Source organism: Mustela erminea, chromosome 7 (assembly GCF_009829155.1).
Source record: "Mustela erminea isolate mMusErm1 chromosome 7, mMusErm1.Pri, whole genome shotgun sequence".
Taxonomy (NCBI): domain Eukaryota; kingdom Metazoa; phylum Chordata; class Mammalia; order Carnivora; family Mustelidae; genus Mustela; species Mustela erminea.
In genome coordinates this window covers 75,983,683-76,000,784 of record NC_045620.1, presented here as the reverse complement: position 1 = coordinate 76,000,784, position 17,102 = coordinate 75,983,683, and the positions used below count along the sequence as shown (strand labels likewise).

General features: G+C 38.3%; 1 long non-coding RNA gene across 2 annotated transcripts in view; it reads left to right on the top strand.

Moving 5' to 3' along the window:
• The first annotated feature begins 537 nt into the window (after window positions 1–537).
• Window positions 538–17,102, top strand: part of LOC116595602 — a 63,005-nt gene continuing 46,440 nt past the window's right edge. For both annotated transcript variants that reach the window (XR_004287760.1, XR_004287761.1), the window contains exons 1-3: window positions 538–664; window positions 3,148–3,359; window positions 12,736–12,832. This is a non-coding gene — a long non-coding RNA (uncharacterized LOC116595602). The remainder of the gene's footprint in view (window positions 665–3,147; window positions 3,360–12,735; window positions 12,833–17,102) is intronic.

The following is a 17,102-nucleotide window of genomic DNA, read 5'->3' as shown; positions in this document are numbered from 1 at the left end:
ATGATCTTTAAGGTCCTTTCTAGCCTGTGCTTTTATATTTCTATTCCTGCATTTCCACTAGGTATGAAAACAGATCTAGGCCAGCAAAGCTATTGCATATTTTATATGAAGCCATATCTTTACTCATGCTATTAATAGGTCTGCTAATTAGAAAAACAGTAATTTTTTCAAGCAATATTGCTATGTAAAAGAAAAAACAACCACCCAAATCTGCCTCCTCTAAGACTGATTTTGCAAGAAAATCTTTTCTTCTGGTAAATACAAAATCTAACCGGGAGACTTTTCATTCCTTCCTGTGTGCAATTAACAGCAAACACCTTGTCATAAACATTTTTGAAAGGTCAGAGATGGCAACAATTTTGCTAAAGAGATAAACAGTCGAATAAAACACTGCCCTGGTAATTCCCAGGCTTCAAAAAACAGCATATGTCTGATCAATAATGAGACACACAAAAGGGATTGTGGGATAAAAGGCGGGTCCAATTTAAGGTATTAAAAACTTGCCTAAGTCATTTTTTTCCCCCAACACATCTTGTGTTGCCGCAGATAGCAGAGCCGTTAATGGGCAATGTTAGAAAAGTAAGATTCTGGCTATGAAACAAAAGACTGTTTTAGGTTGGAGGAGTAAACAATAGTAAGAATAAGGATTTTTGCAAAAGCCAAGGTAAGAACATTTTCCCTCTGTAATAAATCAACTATTGAGCTCAAATTTCAAATGCTATTTTGAATTTATTATTGCCTTTTACCTTTGTCCTAGCACAAACTATCAGAGCTCAAAAGATGCTAGTTTCTCCTTAAAAGTATGTTTATACTTTAAATGTGCCTTAGAAATAGTATGTTTTATGTATATTTTCCTTTCTAGTACTGTTGTCTTAAACGTAAATTTAACTTTTTGTACATTGAAGAGATAGGTTTACTTTCTAAAATGTTCATTGTAAATTTTAATTTTTTAAATAAGGCATTTCCAGTCCAAAAGTATTTTATCTCTTAAACTGCATTACGCATTGATTATCTATTATCTATTCATATTTAGGAGGCTCTATCATCAGTTAATGTTTACTAAACAATCAATAAAATCGAAGTGAAACCAGAATAAACTTAAACAAATATTAGTGGGATAAAATTCAGGGAAAATTGAGACCATGTCCACTTACAAGGGTAGGCTTTGTGAGAACTCATTTCTACCTTAAAGATCTAATTTATCTTTTTTAATGCCATCAAAGTTAATAATGGACGACATGTCTTACAGCTTCAGTGATGCAGCAACTTGTCGATAACACGGAGAATTTAGAAACCAATTCATCAATTCACAATTTTTTTTATTGGACCATGGATGGTTAATTATAAATCATTATACCCTCCAATAATAAAACCCTAGAAAGAGAGAGTTAATTAATACAGAAGTGAGTACCTTAACTAACTCAATGAATAAGTGTTCCTCTTGTGCCCCAATAACAGGTGTTCCTTTTCACTTTGAGCATTCTTAGGGTAGGGTGAGAATAAGGTATATAGAATGGGAGAAAATGAAGTAGAAAAAAAAAATATGACCCTATATATAAATAAATAAATAAATATATATATATATACATACACACACACACATACATACACATACATATATGTAATTATAGGCCTATGTCTAATTGTATACATATAATTGCATATATTTGTGAGGTGTTTATATCTTTACATTTGTTTTTACGTATATTTATATTTTTTATGTATTTATTTACATACAAGTATATCTGTGTTTATATGTATTTTGTTACAGGTGTATTTACTTCACAAATACCTTTCTCCCAGGCACCCACAATGAGTCTACTATGTTCTGGGTAAATAAGGAGGAGTGCAGCTTTCCCTTATGTCCTTATTCAGAGGGGAGGCAGGGTGGTTGAAGGATTTCTCCACTCTCAGTTTTGCACTTACTGGTAAAGTTGCACTGCTCCTCACGTATTTGCATACTGATATTCCATTACCTCTTAAATGTCCACGCTGAAGAGGACCTTAGTGATTATCTTACCCCCTCCCCCCCTTCACCATTGCAGAACCAGCTCAGGGACATTAAGAGACCTGTCCATGTGCTGGGAATTGTGTAAGACTGAGGATTCACAGACCTGTACTCCCCTGAAGCAAATGATACATTATATGTTAATACATTATATGTTAATAAAAAACATTATATGTTAATAAAGAGAAAGAGTCCAAGGTCACTGGTCCAAGCCAGTTAGAGACAGTCCCACCCCCCCAGCCCCCCAACCCAGCAATCACTGCACCAAGCTTCTCTGCTCTCCCCTGCCCAAGAACACATCTTCCCACACTCACGATGGAGAAATTAATGAGTCTGCAAGTTAAAGATTTGCCTTAAACAAATGGGTTCGTTACTATTTAATTGAGGAGGCTTCAGAGCAATAAAGGCCTTGCTTACCAAAATGAGATAAGCAGCTCATGAAATGTTGAGCTCGAGAAATTCAAAAACTGTCACAAGTCAGTAAGTGCTGCCTTTCTGTTTGATGAATGCCACCCAGTAGCTGCAGAAGTATCAGAAACTAATGGTGTCCCGGCACTCCGTAGGCATACATTAATGGGATCGGGAACATAAAATATAAACAATAATGTACATATTGATCGTTCCGGACACTTGAAGCCCAACAAACATTTGAAAGGTCAGTCTTTGTACTTGCATCACATTACAGATAAGTCATTTGCTTAAAGCTGGAGACTTGCCTCTCCATGTAAATTTATCTGGTGACCTCTATCAGCTTCATCATGCCGGGCCTCTGTTGCTTCCTTAGGTTCTGGCATGAAAAATATACCAGAAGTGCTTAACCCCACAAGACGTATTCAAATAAATGACAATACACATTGCTAGGAAGGATACTCTGCGGGAGCAATCTGTTCTACAGGCTGAATAAGCCACAAAACAGGATTTTACCGATAGAACATATTCAAGAGTTTCTATAAGTCTCTTACCACATGAGCTCACCAATGAATATGTGTGCTTTCAAGGTCTTTCAAAAATATATACGTTTTAGGCAGTACAATGCCAAAATTATTTTTACTGTCACCAAAAAACTAAATTTGGTTTAGGTAGTTCACACTAGAAGTATAGGCACTTTTTCCTACAATGAAAGATTTCTTTCTTTTCAGAGCTCCTCCAAAACAATCTAAAAAATGTGAAGGTTCCATGGCTGCCCATATAGACAAGACGTCCTTTTACTGGGGCATTCCCTTCTGAAGGCACCTTTCCTCCAGAATCAGGCTTCCATCCAGCAGGATTTCTGGTGCTCCCACCTCTGGACAAAAGGATAGTAGATACAGATGATTCGAGATCCACCAGCTCCAGTTCCTTCCCCAAAATGGTAAGTCCCATTTGGAGTCAATCTCCCACTGCTGGCTTTTACAAAGAGCAAGAGGAACTTGGAGAGGCTGAAAGAAAGACTTGCAGTTTATGCCCTCTTTTCAAGAACAAGCAAGAGTTGGAAGTACTTCAGGTCTCCTTTGACAAGGGATCAGATTACCCTAAATTTGGAGAGTTCCCCCATTTGCTATCAGTTAAGAGCCAAGCTTTTAGCCATGACTCCCACCCCCAAAGGATGGTGAGAGGGAGCTGAAACAGGGCAATGTCCTCTGGAAGAGCCTTGCAAAAACACTTTTTAGAATCTCCTCTGGCAGAAGACATTCCTGTATCTGTAGAAGACTGAAAATACACAGGCCTTTAGGTGGACGGTTTTAATCTTAAGTATTTCAACAGTTGCCTGTGAGGAAGGCAACCAGATTTTCTGAATTTTCATTATATGGATCTTTCACATGGACTTCTGTGAAATTCTACAATAGCTAAAATCAGACATTTTGAAAACCAGATTGCCTTATTCCTGAATACCAGTTGCAAAAACACTTTAAAAAATATTTTATTTATTTGACAAAGAGAGACAGTAAGAGAGGGAACACAAGGAGGGGACGTGGGGAGGGAGAAGCAGGCTCTCCACTGAGCAGAGAGCCGACACAGGACTGGATTCCAGGATCCATCCAGGGATCATGACCTGAGCCCAAGGCAGATGCTTAATGACTGAGCCACCCAGGCACCCCTCAAAAACACTTTTTAAATTTATATTACATTCATTAGCAATTTAGCAATCCTAAAATCATGTATTTATAATTTATATTAAAATATCAGCATTCTAATAATACAGAATTTTAAAACCCTAAAGGAAAACAGTGATTTCTTTAGTAGCCAAGTGACCTGATTTTGATGTAAAAGACATCATTTCACAGTTATCTAATGAAATAATTACCTATTGATAATTCTACTTTACTTACTTTTTAAAAGATTTTACTTATTTATTTGTCAGAGAGAGAAAGCTTGTGCAATTAGGGGTGGGGGAGTGGGTGGCGCACTGGCACGGCTGCAGAAGCAGCAGGTAGAGGGAGAAACAGGCTCCCCTCTGCGCAGGGAGCCCGCGCCTCCTGCCCATGCAGGACTCAATCCCAGGACCCTGGGATCAGGACCTGAGCTGAAAGTAGGCACTTAAGGGACTGAGCCACCCAGGCACCAAGGTTATTCTATTTTAAAATGTATGTAAAACCTCATGTGGACCAGAGGATTTAATAAATATCAGTTTAACCAAAACTCGGTGATTATACTTGGACAAAAGAGAAGAACATTTCAAAGCAGAGCTTTTGTTTCTTGCTTAAAACAGATATACTCTGAATATAGTCCCTAAACGTAAACTGTATTCTGTTAAAGTAAATAAGCTTACGTTACTATTGTCCTGATATTTAGGTTTTTAAAGGCCCCAAAAGCCTGCATAGCTCAAACAACTTTTATCTCAATCAAAACTTAACTAAGACAATCATATTAATATTGAGTGAAAAAAATTCAGGACCCTGATAGGGATTACGTTTTTTAATAAATAAATTGTATTCTGAAATATAAGTTGTAACTTCATTTTGTCCTATATTGAGAGATGTTCATGCAAAGGAAAGGCAGCATTTTAAAGCTATAAACATTATCTTTTAGCATGCCAAAATGTATCTTTTATGGAGCTAATTTTTAATCATATAAAACCTGTTGGCTAAGAATCCCCTTGAAAGCTGTTTTCTGCATTTTCTGTGCTTTAAATTTTAAACTGAGACTCTGATGATTAATGAACAAGAAGAAAAACCTTTAATTTGAGACCAAGAATCCTACTTCACTACTGCTTACAATAAGATAAATACCAAAAGGGTCGCCTGGGTGGCTCATTTGGTTAAGCAGCTGCCTTAGGCTCCAGTCATGATTCCAGGGTCCTGGGATGGAGCCCCACATCGGGCTTCCTGCTTGGCAGAGAGCCTGCTTCTCTCTCTCCCTCTGCCTGCTGCTCTGCTTACTTGTGCTCTCTGTCTGTCAAATAAATAAATAAAATCTTAAAAAAGATAAATACCAAAAAAATGACCAAAGTTGTGTCTTCATTATATCAAAAACTGTTCGCACATCCTAAGATGCAGACTTACAATGACATTCAAGGACAGAGCCACCTGCACTTGGACTGAAGGAACTGTGTGGTCCTCCCAAGGAGGTTTTTTCAGGCAAAAATTCAAAATAAAAATACATTTATTATATCCTCCCTCTGAATGTTTCTTCAAAAGTTTCGTTACTCTTTCAAGGCTCAAGTCAAATTTGCAGGTGGACTATTTTTCCTGTGCGCCAACCTCGGGATCTTTTCTTCCTTCTTGAAAAGGTACTGGCCGGCTCTCTGGGCAGCAACTCCATGAGGCCGAAGGCTGTGTACCTCCAGGTCCTGCCCCTGGCGTCTCAAGTTTAGAAAAAATGGAACTAGGCTATCAATATCACCTTAGTTTCAAAGAAACAGTTCTCTGCTGCAGTACCTAAACTCAAAGGATTTCCCTTTGACAAGAGGCATGTGGTGATGTGAAAAGGGAAAAGAGGGTCCCTACTGGGACTGTGAACGTCCTCGCATTTGCGAGGCCAACTGCCACACTCCAGGCTTTTCTTATTCCCTGACAAGGCTCGTCCCAGCCCTCCCCTGGGAGGCTTTTGACAGCAACTGCAAACAACAGAAGCCAGCAGGAATGTGTAAGAACAGGTGCTGGAGCCTCCCAGGGCAGCCTGCTTGCAGAGAAAGGGCGGCCTCAGAGCAGCCTTGGGACATCCCACTTTGGAGATGCCCTCTTGCCCTCCGCCACTGCAAGATCTTGCTTCTTTTCATGCAGCAGATGTTTGGAGAGATTGGTAACGATGCATTATGGCTTCTAAGTTGCTGCTGGCAAATTTTCTCGGTCAGCTCTTAAGGAGACTTTGGTGAGATTGCCACCAAGGTAAAACAAGGATGGAAAAATTCATTCTTGGGTTTGAATTCAGATAAGGGAAATAATAATAAAAGGCTTAGACCTTTCCATATTACTCCATTATTCCAGGTTACTGCTTTCCACTTCCTACCACATCTCAGGAAAGGGGACATGCCTAGGTTCAGGGAGTCTCCCTCATTGAAGAGGAAACAGATCAGAGAGTGCTTCCTCTACAAAGAGGTCAGGAATATCCACACACCACACGTTCCAGCATGTTAGACCCCACCTCAGGAGCATCTGGCCAACTACTATTAACTCTTATTCTTTTCCACTTATTATCGCTTTGTGGGCAGGGTGCTCTGCATGTGGACATAGTCACCTGTGCGAGTGAACCACCACTCAGCGTGGCTGTTTGGGCCAGCTTCTTCAGGTGTGGTCCATGGACCAGCAGAAGCAGCATGAGACACTGCCTAGGAGCTTGTTAGAAATGTAAAATCTCGGGCTGCCTCAGTGGCTCAGTCAGTTAAGCATCTGATTCTTAACATTAAGTCAGGCCTTTGATCTCAGGGTCTGAGTTCAGGATCCTCTCTGGACTCCACATTGAGGGTGGAGCCTACTTAAAAAAAAGAAAAAAAAAAAAGTTAAACCTCAACCCTACCCTAGTCCTTTGAAAACTATATTTAACCAGATCCCCAGGGCGCCTGGATGGCTCAGTGGGTTAAGCCGCTGCCTTCGGCTCAGGTCATGATCTCAGGGTCCTGGGATCGAGTCCCACATCGGGCTCTCCGCTCAGTGGGGGGCCTGCTTCCCTTCCTCTCTCTCTGCCTGCCTCTCTGCCTACTTGTGATCTCTCTCTGTCAAATAAATAAATAAAATCTTTAAAAAAAAAATCTCTCTCAAATAAATAAATAAATAAATAAATAAATCTTTAACCAGATCCCCAAATGACTGTTATGCAGATCCAAGTTTGAACTGCACTATGTTACAGCTTCTTAGAGCAACTCAGTGCTCAGGATTCAGAGAGCAAGGTCTGCCCTACACCAGTGTAGTGGCTTACACTGCTCCAAGAGCACTCTGGTGCAGTATGGAAGCCAATGCATCTATGTTATAGTTGAGAAGACCAAAGTCAAACAGTAAATGACAGGGGGTAGAACTCAAAATTTCCAAATCTTGGATGTTTGTCTTTTCAGCTGCTTCGGCTAGTCCTAAGGAATGGCTCTTTCACATCTGGGCCATGAGAACTTCATTTTTTTTTTCCTATTGGTATCATTGGTATAACGGAAAGAAGACTACAAGTACTGTTTCTACTGTTATTCACCCTCGTAACTTTGAACAAATCACTTCTTTAAAAAATAGGTTGGAAGCCAAACAAAACAAAGGACATTTATAAAATAAAGTTATTAAAGTAAAAATAAAAGAGTAGGGCCATGATTTAGCAGTAAGTAGCAAATACTAAAAAAAAATATTCAAGTTCTAATTTATAAATTTCTGGAAATGTATCCCAGGAAAATATTCCCAAGGAAGAAAATTTTACATGTACTAAAATGATGATTACAGTATTATTTATAATAGAAAAAAACTGAAAGCAACCAAAATGCTCTCTGTTCAGGATATGTGGCTAATTAAATTATGGAACAGTTGCTCATTTAACATATTTGCCAAGACTTGGCAGCAGCATGAAAAATTCTGGTATACTGTCAAGAGCAAAAGCAGGTTATAAAACTGTGGCAACATTACAATTCCACTATGTCAAGACAGGTATACTTCTGGAAAACATTTGTGAAACCTCTCGTGTTTTATCAGGATAAATAGGATATAGGTGGCTGTTTCCTAAACTTTCAGTAGTTATTCAATTACTTTATCTCTTTAGAATAATTATCATGGAAACAAATGTAGTAATGATGAGAACTAATACAGTTATTACAAAGTATCCTTAAATCTGGCCTGAACTCCATGGATGGTAACAAGAATGAACAACGACAGAGCTGTCTGTTCTCGGGGCTGTGCTGAAAGCTTCATCAGCCTGGCTCATTCAGTCCTCTGAGAATGTTATCACCCCCACTTTACAGATGAGGAAACCAGGACACACAATGCTTAGCCTCTTTGAAACTCCACTGCACATACGATCTATGTACCCTGAAGCTTTCTTGTAAGAATGAAAATAGGGTCTTATTAACCCATATGGTTCTATTTTAAAAAGGCCACACAGAGATAGAAACTATACTAGGGGCAGGGAGGGACTTTCCATTTTCCTGTCAAGATGGGGACAGACACAGCTCCCAATTGCGGTGACCCTTATAGACTGCCACCACACTAGACTGTCTTGCAGAACGGTGTGGACTCGCATGGTATCCTCAAACACCCCTGAGACAGCATCATTTTCAGCGGACAAACACTAAACAACAGAAATCTGTGTTACGCTTCAAGGTGGGATAAAGGTGCCAGCAATATCTGTCCTAGAAATAGGAGACATGGGCTCGGAGTTTGGTTGTATCATTTCTCAGCCCTCGGCTGTCCCGTCTGTGCAGTGCGGACACATGTTTGGTACTGCTCACCCAGCAAGAAAGCCAGCCCCTCTCAGACACGACTCCACTTTTGCCCAAACTTTCCCCATATTGTTGGCAAAGTGGCCATCTCAAAACCCAGTCTAGTCAGGTCACCACACTTCTACCCTACTGCAAACCATTTGCTTCCAGTTGTCCCTAAGATAGACCCCCATCATCCCTAGCACAGTTCACACAATTCTGTGGGGTCTGGCCCTCCCCTGTCACTTTCCATTTTGAGTTCCAAGCTGCCCTCACACAGCTTTCTCGCAGGTCCTCGCACTGGCTCATGCATCCTCTGCCTGGGTATCTCTCTCCTTTCCGCGCTTCTCCGAGGTGCCTCAGTTCCATCAGGGAGGCTTGCAGACCTGTCCCACAGGAAAAACTTACCCTGTGGCACCTGCTCACCCCTTCATGTCCCTTTCCTTCATGCCACTCAGTGCACTGGTAGTTTCATAATATTTGTGTGAGTCTGTAATTCACGTTTCTGTATGTCCTGTTATTGTCACATTGCCTGCTATAACCTATATAACCTGTTATAATGTAGAAATGCAGAGGCTTTTCTTAGTATCTCCAATTCTTCACCCATGGCAGGTCTTTGATAAATCTTTGTTGAATAAATATTATTCTGAAATTATTCCGAATTACTCAGAATTTATTCAAAATATTATTCTGAATGAAAATTATTCCCCAGACTGCCATGGAACTGTACAGCTAACACATGCTCAAATAAACCCAGGAGACTTGGACTACAGAAATAACAAACGATGTTTAAAGTCCGCTTTCCCACCCCGCCACAAAAAAGAAAAACTATTATGCCAGATCAACTAAGACAGTAACAAAGTCAAGGCAAAAAAGCCCTTCATAGGGGTGCCTGGGTGGCTCAGTGGGTTAAAGCCTCTGCCTTCGGCTCAGGTCATGATCCTGGGGTCCCGGGATCGAGCCCCACATCGGGCTCTCTGCTCCGTGGGGTGCCTGCTTCCTCCTCTCTCTCTCTGCCTGCCTCTCTGCCTACTTGTGATCTCTGTCAAATAAATAAATAAAATCTTAAAAAAAAAAAAAGCCCTTCATAAACTCCAAATTATAGCATAAACATGACTTACCTCCACCCTTTTTAGAAACAGCTATGGTATAAATATATACATAAAATAGAAAATACAGGGTGTAATTGTTACTGACAGACTGGAAAGCAAATTATTAAGTTAAATTCTCTGGAAGGATTTAAACCCAGTCGAATCACACTGAAACAACTTTTTAGCCAAGGTTCAGATAAACTATCGAGTAGGCTTACCTGTGTCCTAATTTCCTCATTTCTATAAATGCAGTTTCACTAAATGATCCTTGACATCCCCTGAACGCTCAGATTCTGATTCTTTGACAATTAACGTAACAGTGAGACTCAAGAAAACTTATGCATGTATTACGCCAAGCAAGACGGCTCTGTGGACGCTTGAACTGGCCCTTAGGTGAATCCCTGAGGAAGACCCACTTTTTCTCTCTTCCTTTCCCCCTTCTCCATCTGGAGGGCCTCCCCTCCTGCTCTCTTCTGCTTCTTTTTGCTCTTAGAATAACTGTCAGCAAGATTAATTTAAATCCACGTGCTGTCTTTCCCTGGGGGCATTTGTCTTCGAATTTTTCTCTCTCAGTGTGGTAAAAGTTGTTTCCTGCCCCCAGGAGAAAGGATTTCAGGCACTAAAAGACCTTTGGAAGACGTATTTATGTATTTATGGAGCAGGGGCCCTGTCTGTCTGCAAAGTCAGCTTCCTCTCTCAGCCCCTGAAAGCGCTCAGTCCCTCTAAGGAACAAGGGCTGGTGAGGGAAGCTCAGAAAAGGGACCAAGTCCCAACTCAAGTATTACATGTTCAGACTTTGTTCAAATGCATTTCTGCATGTATTCATGAAAGAATATAAGGCTTAAGTGTCTTGTGAAACTGATGCACAAAAATTCAATCTGGCAATAATTAGAAACAATTTGTTATTCATTAACTAGTTTTGACACTACAAAGTAAATCATTTCTTGGTCACTTCAAATTAAAAAATCATCCCCTGGGTGTGAAATTTATTAAAAATATTCTACATTAAGCATTTTAAGCGTTTATGTGTAAGAGTCTCAAATCTCTGCACAACATACATATAGCACATGGGATAAAATATAAAATGTAAAAAGTACTTACTTGTGTAATCAACTAAAATACTTAATTTCTAATGTCTTCTTTGCAATGTAAATTACCCACTAAACAATGAATATATTTACTATAATATAGTAAATCTAGTGTATAGATTTACTATACACTATATACTATATACACTATATACTATATAGTGTATATAGTATTATTATTACAATATACTATGTTAAATTTCTTTTTGTAGCATTTAGGAAAATTAGAAGAAAGACTAGATAAAACAAAGAATATGTCAGAATTAAGCATAAAATTTAATTGAAAATTTAAATTTGGAATAATACTTCTAAAAAAGATAAGTTTCTTCAACTTTTAAATTCAAAACTTCTATTTTATGATTCTGTGTTTATGGAAAGTTTCTAAATTTCTGAATGAACTGTGAATGCTAGAAAGGGTATTCTAAAGATTTCAAATAGACACCTAAAATTACTCATTAAATACACAAAAATTTTAATGCAAAATAAATGTGTACTTCAAAAATTAGGTAGCATTTTGGTAGCACTTAAAAGCAATGCCACTTCTGACTCCTTTATTATCAGTTGAGACATCGTCTTCTATACAAGTGCAACATTATTTAATTGATTTTTATTATGACTAGGCCTGGTAATTTTTAAGAGTTGATTATGCCACACAGAGGGGGAGATTTTATTTATGTGTTCTAGGATTTTATTTATGAAGCAAGAGGTTAGCTCATTAAAGTCTACCTTTGGGAAAGAAGCAAATTTGTTGTTTTATACAGGTTTAATTAAACAACATTAAGAAAAAAACCCACAAATCCTTAGAACTGAGAACTTTCCAAGCCATCCACGATTTTAGTCACAGAGTTGGCAAAAACTGTAACTAGGTGCAATTTGCTAATTTTGTAGCATGATTGTTTGGAGTGCAGTTAAATGGTTTCTCAACCCATGGTTTTGTCAGAGGAGAGCCACTAAGAAAGGACACAGCATACCTAATTCAGTTCACCCAAATTTGGTAGACTGCAAAGGGAATTTCTTACCCCAACATTAGCGTTACAAGACGCTCAAGTTTAACTGTAGGTAGCAGACTTTCCATTCAGTGCTCTTTTCAGCATCTTATAGTAAACGCGTGGATAAGAAGGAGGGGGAAATAAAGCTTTGACAGATGGTACTCAGCGCTTGACTCCTGCTGAGCTCAGCAGGACCTGTGGTTTCCAAGGTTAGGGCTGTCAAAATGGCTCTGTCTATCAAGTAAATAACAAAGTGTAGACTGCCTGTCCGTTTCCTATACAAAACTTAGATTTCATGTGCCATTATTGTCCGTCTTTCTGCTGATTTAATAACTTCCAAGGAGAAGAACTGAGAGTTCCGATATAGCGTCACTATTTGAGAAACTACCTGGAAAAGGAATTCTCAAGGGCTGAAAAGAGGTAGGCCGAGATCTAATCTCTTACACTTCAGTTTCTCTCTAAGGCTTCTTGACTTGAAAAGGATTGGAAAGCCACCAAAGGTTCGCTTTTGGTTAAAAGCTAAATGTGAACCTTTTTAAATGCACTTAATGTCTCGCTCTCTCAAAAGGGAAAAATGTTTCTGTTACAAATCCTTGCAGTGGTGGGGACTTATTCAACTAGTGATATTGAGAATGAAAAGGAAAATGTTTCTATTATGAAATACAGAAATGTGTTTAGTTGTGTTTGTCAAAGTCCGTTTCTCACCTTTCACAGCTTTTATTAAAACCACCCTCTTTTCCCCCCCAACTACGTCTAGAGCCTTCAGATGGTCGGAATAAGTAGTGGAGACTGAAAGAATGAATAATGTCATCAAATTGGCCTTTTGTCTGACGCTGTTACAGCTGTTTTTCTTGGTAAGTCTTATGGTTTTTCTTCACGCGTATTTTGTGATTTCCAGATTGTTACTGACCTCTTTGGATTCCAATAAAGGGCCAGTTAGTGGATTCATAAATCCAGGCTTTTTACTAAGAGGATGCTGAAATTAGGATTGTGGTAGTGTGCCTGAATAATCTAATAATTGTATGTCAGTGTACAACTTATAACACTTAAAGTAAAACTTCCCATTGTTATTTCATAAGAACAAAGTAAAATTAAAATGTGCCATTTTAAAAGTGACATAGCTGGACACACTTCAGTGATGGCCTATTACTAAGCATTTTCATTGCTCTTTTTGATGAGCTGTAAAAGTACCTATCTTGTCCATTTTTTGAGCTGGCTTGAGCGAACCCATCCACTTGGGTGGTGACTTACTAGCATGTCTGAAAGAAGACAGTCTTGCTACAATATAGTTGAAGAATTTTCCTCTGCAAATATTTGGTTTATGTAAGTTCCATGATCATAATGGAAATGTTATTTGGAAAGAGAACTGTTATTATTTCCAGTAAATTCAATTACTTCAAACATTTTTTTTTAAAAAGGTTTCAGCTTTTTTTTTTTAAACTCCAACCAGAAGTCTCCTAAGATACTATATAGTAGATTCAGTAAATGTTACTGAATTGAAATTAAAAGGGTATTAAAATTGAATAAAAGGAACTCATGAACTGAAAGGGGATATAACTTTTATATCAGATTATGACAAGAAATTATCAAATGTCAATTTAGCATAAACTCATTTCTGGTCATGCTTGCTTTTTATCCTTGAAGTGTAGGATGCTTTTCATCATCTCTGTAGACAATAAGGATAAATAGGAATTTTGAAAAGAAATCCTAAACCCAGATGAAATTTTCTTCTTTTTCTCTATCTGCTTGCTTTGTTCAATAAAGTGATTTCTAAGCTTCTTTCTAACAGCCTATACCATCCCCTTCCCCATGACGTTTTTGTTAATGGTAAACTTGCTCAATCAAGTTTGCTTTTCATGTGTCTGCATTTTTTGAAAAGTCTCTGGGGTTTCTTCATATGTCTGGGGGGAGGGGCACAGTGTGCTTCTGTAATTTCATCTGAGTCCATAAACTATAAGGCCCTGGAAATTAAGATCATCCTTGCCAAGAAGTCAGCAATCCTAGAGGAAGAAAACAGAACTAAAATGCCTGTGACCTACTATCACACACTTAACCCCATAACTTTCTCCGTTTGAACCCAATGCAATGACCCAGAATTCTGGGACCAAAAAGTTAGAATGTCCAGGGTCGACCAATGTAACTAATATGCTCTAATTGATCTCTACCCTTCAATTGTGTTTATTTTTTAAAAGTTTTAAATTGCAATAATATACACAACATGAAATTTACCTTCTGAGCCATTTTTAAATCTGAAGTTCCATAGTGTTAAGTACATTCCCATTGTGGTGCAATAAATCTCCAGAACTTTTTTCATCTTATAGAACTCAGACTGTCCTCTTTAAACAACTCTCCATTATGCCCACCTCCCCAGCTTCTGCCAACCACCATCTATCTGCCGACCACCATTCTAGCTCTTTGAATTGGACTACTCCAGCTACCTCATGTATGGGGAATCATACAGTATTCGCCTTCTTATTTGGCTTATTTAACATAATATCCTCAAGATTCAATCATGTTATAGCATGTGTCCAAGTGTCCTTTCTTAAGGCTGAATAGTATTCTAGTATATGTATATATTACATTTTATTTATCCATTCATCCATGCATGTGTGTTGCTTCCACACTTACTATTGTAAATAATGTGCTATGAACATGGGGGTAAACAATCTTCAGTTGTTTTAGAAAGTGATTACTGCATGCTACAGAGTAAATGAAGACCACAGTACATACTAGATGAAGAATGGTAGAAAAATATAGCAATAAAAATAGCCAATATTTATCAAGGGCTTACTATATGCTCACACAGTGTCATGCCTATCATTGGTATTAATTCTATGAGCAATGCACTATTATTAGCCTCATTTGAAAACTGAAGCACAGAGAGGTTGGTTAACTAGTCCAAAGTCACTCAGCTATTAAGTCATTGGGATGCCAAGCTGGGAAATGATAGGGGAAGGGAGTATGTGCACTGGGAGAAGGGAAGAAATCTCACAAGTCTTATCTGTAGAGCCACAGCCAAATAGTAAAGAACTCTCTGACCACGGCAGAGCGTGTGGTTTGGCTAAAAGAGCACTCAGATATGAACCAGAAAAAGACATCTATGTCACCACCATATTCCAGGACCCTCAGCAAGGCAGCTACCCTTCCTGGGCTCAGTGCTGGGGAGGGGGAAGTTGAATTCAGTGTACTCATTTCCGACAGTCCCTCATTCCAAATGAGATTTACCATGTACTTCAGGACTTGGAGCATTATTTGAGAGATGAGGATGTAATTTTAAAAGTTTAAATGTATGCTTCAGTGTTCCAATATTGGTCATCGATTGTTTGCTGATTCTCATTCCACTATGCTCAAATCATTCCTTAGACCCCTTGAATGAAACTAAGACAACAATGCCACGATACCAGTAGGCCTGTGTGAGGGAAAATGAGAGCTCTCACTCAGGTGTGTCTGTCCCAACAAAAGCAAAGAATTGTGAACAGTGTTCATTATGTATATACATATATACATATGTATGTATGTATATATGTATGTATATACATATATATGTATATATATGTGTATATATATATACACACACACACACATACATACATATTTACATGATTAGGGTCATATAAAAACTTGCCACTGGAGGGAATGAGAAGGGTAAGTCTCAATGAATCTACATTTTCCTCTGCAGTGAAAATTTATCACTTTATCTCTAGAAACAAAAACAAATGTATGTAAATGCCCTCATCATCATAAATAGTATCTTAGCTCTTCTGTTCTACGGCTACGAGTTTAGGTTGTTGATCTTTCTGTGTTCATTTTCAGAGCATAACCCTAACTCTTGCTTATAGTGATTAACCTGGACCCAAGGAAACAAAGATATTTTTTAAATACTTAAAGAAAAAAAAAAGCCTTTTAAACATTCTAAGGTCCTGGAGGAGAGCATTTGAATGTCACTGATGTAATTTACAAATAGGTGCAGGTTTGAAAACCCATGAATAACATTTCCAAGAAAAGGCCTTGTGAATTAGGCTCAAGAAAAGACTTGAGTTGGGGTATTGTTTGAATTCTTTGCAAATCAAGTGACAAATGCTTATCTGACCAAAGTCCAGGTATTTCAAATAGAGTTCAGACAAGCGATCAATGAGGGCTTCCTTTTTTTTTTTCCAGGAATATCTGTTCAATATTAACTTAAAAGAATGTTTTCATTTACTTCCACCCAGCATTTACAGAGTTTATGACTTTATTTTAAACCAAATAATTACAGTGGAAACACTCTCCATACTCTAATCATGAATTTGCCATTCGATAGATAGTAACTAGGTTTACCTTCAGTCAAGCTACTAATTCTGTGATACATAACACATCTTCCATCTGTGGTTTCAGAAGATGCGAATTCTAGAAACCAGACAGAAGAGGGAGCTATCTATCTGGAAATTAACTGATCATTTCAAAAATATGTCACATAAATATAGAAGGAAATTCTAACATGACGAAGTCTTACCTTATTTGGTCTTGTATTTTATAGCAACACTAGAAATTTTCTGGTGCATTAAAAGAAAAAAAAGTAAACTTCCAGGAAAGGCAGAAAAAACATTGAGCTAAATTAATGAAGAGGCAAAAATATATGAACCATTAGAAGTCCAGCTAAAAATACAGTCAGATTTTATGGTTGGGTTTCCCACTTTATAGCAAAATGTAGAAGCAGAATACACCCCAAAAAGACCTAAATAATATACTGCTGCCATACACATCACTAACATTGCCTTCCTATAGATCCTAATCATAAAAGGGAACTCTGACTTTAAAATTGGTAACATCTGGAAATAATGGCAAAATAGAAAAACTGTTGGGCTGCATCTGTCTTGAAAATACTATGTAATAAGATTTACTTAATATATTTGAAAGAGAAAAAAAATGTTTTGTTCCCCAATTTGTTGCAACATCTGAAAGTTCATGAGGTTATGACCCCTCTTTAAGAAAGCATCTCCCACCACCTGCAAATACCCCAGGAAAAGCAGTTGGAAACAATAAAACACGTGCTAGTTAACGGTTACCAGGGAAACCGTTCTGGTTCACCAATCTGAGCGCCTGCGCTTCCCAGTGGCTTTGTCCGAGGGAGACATGCGCCAGCTG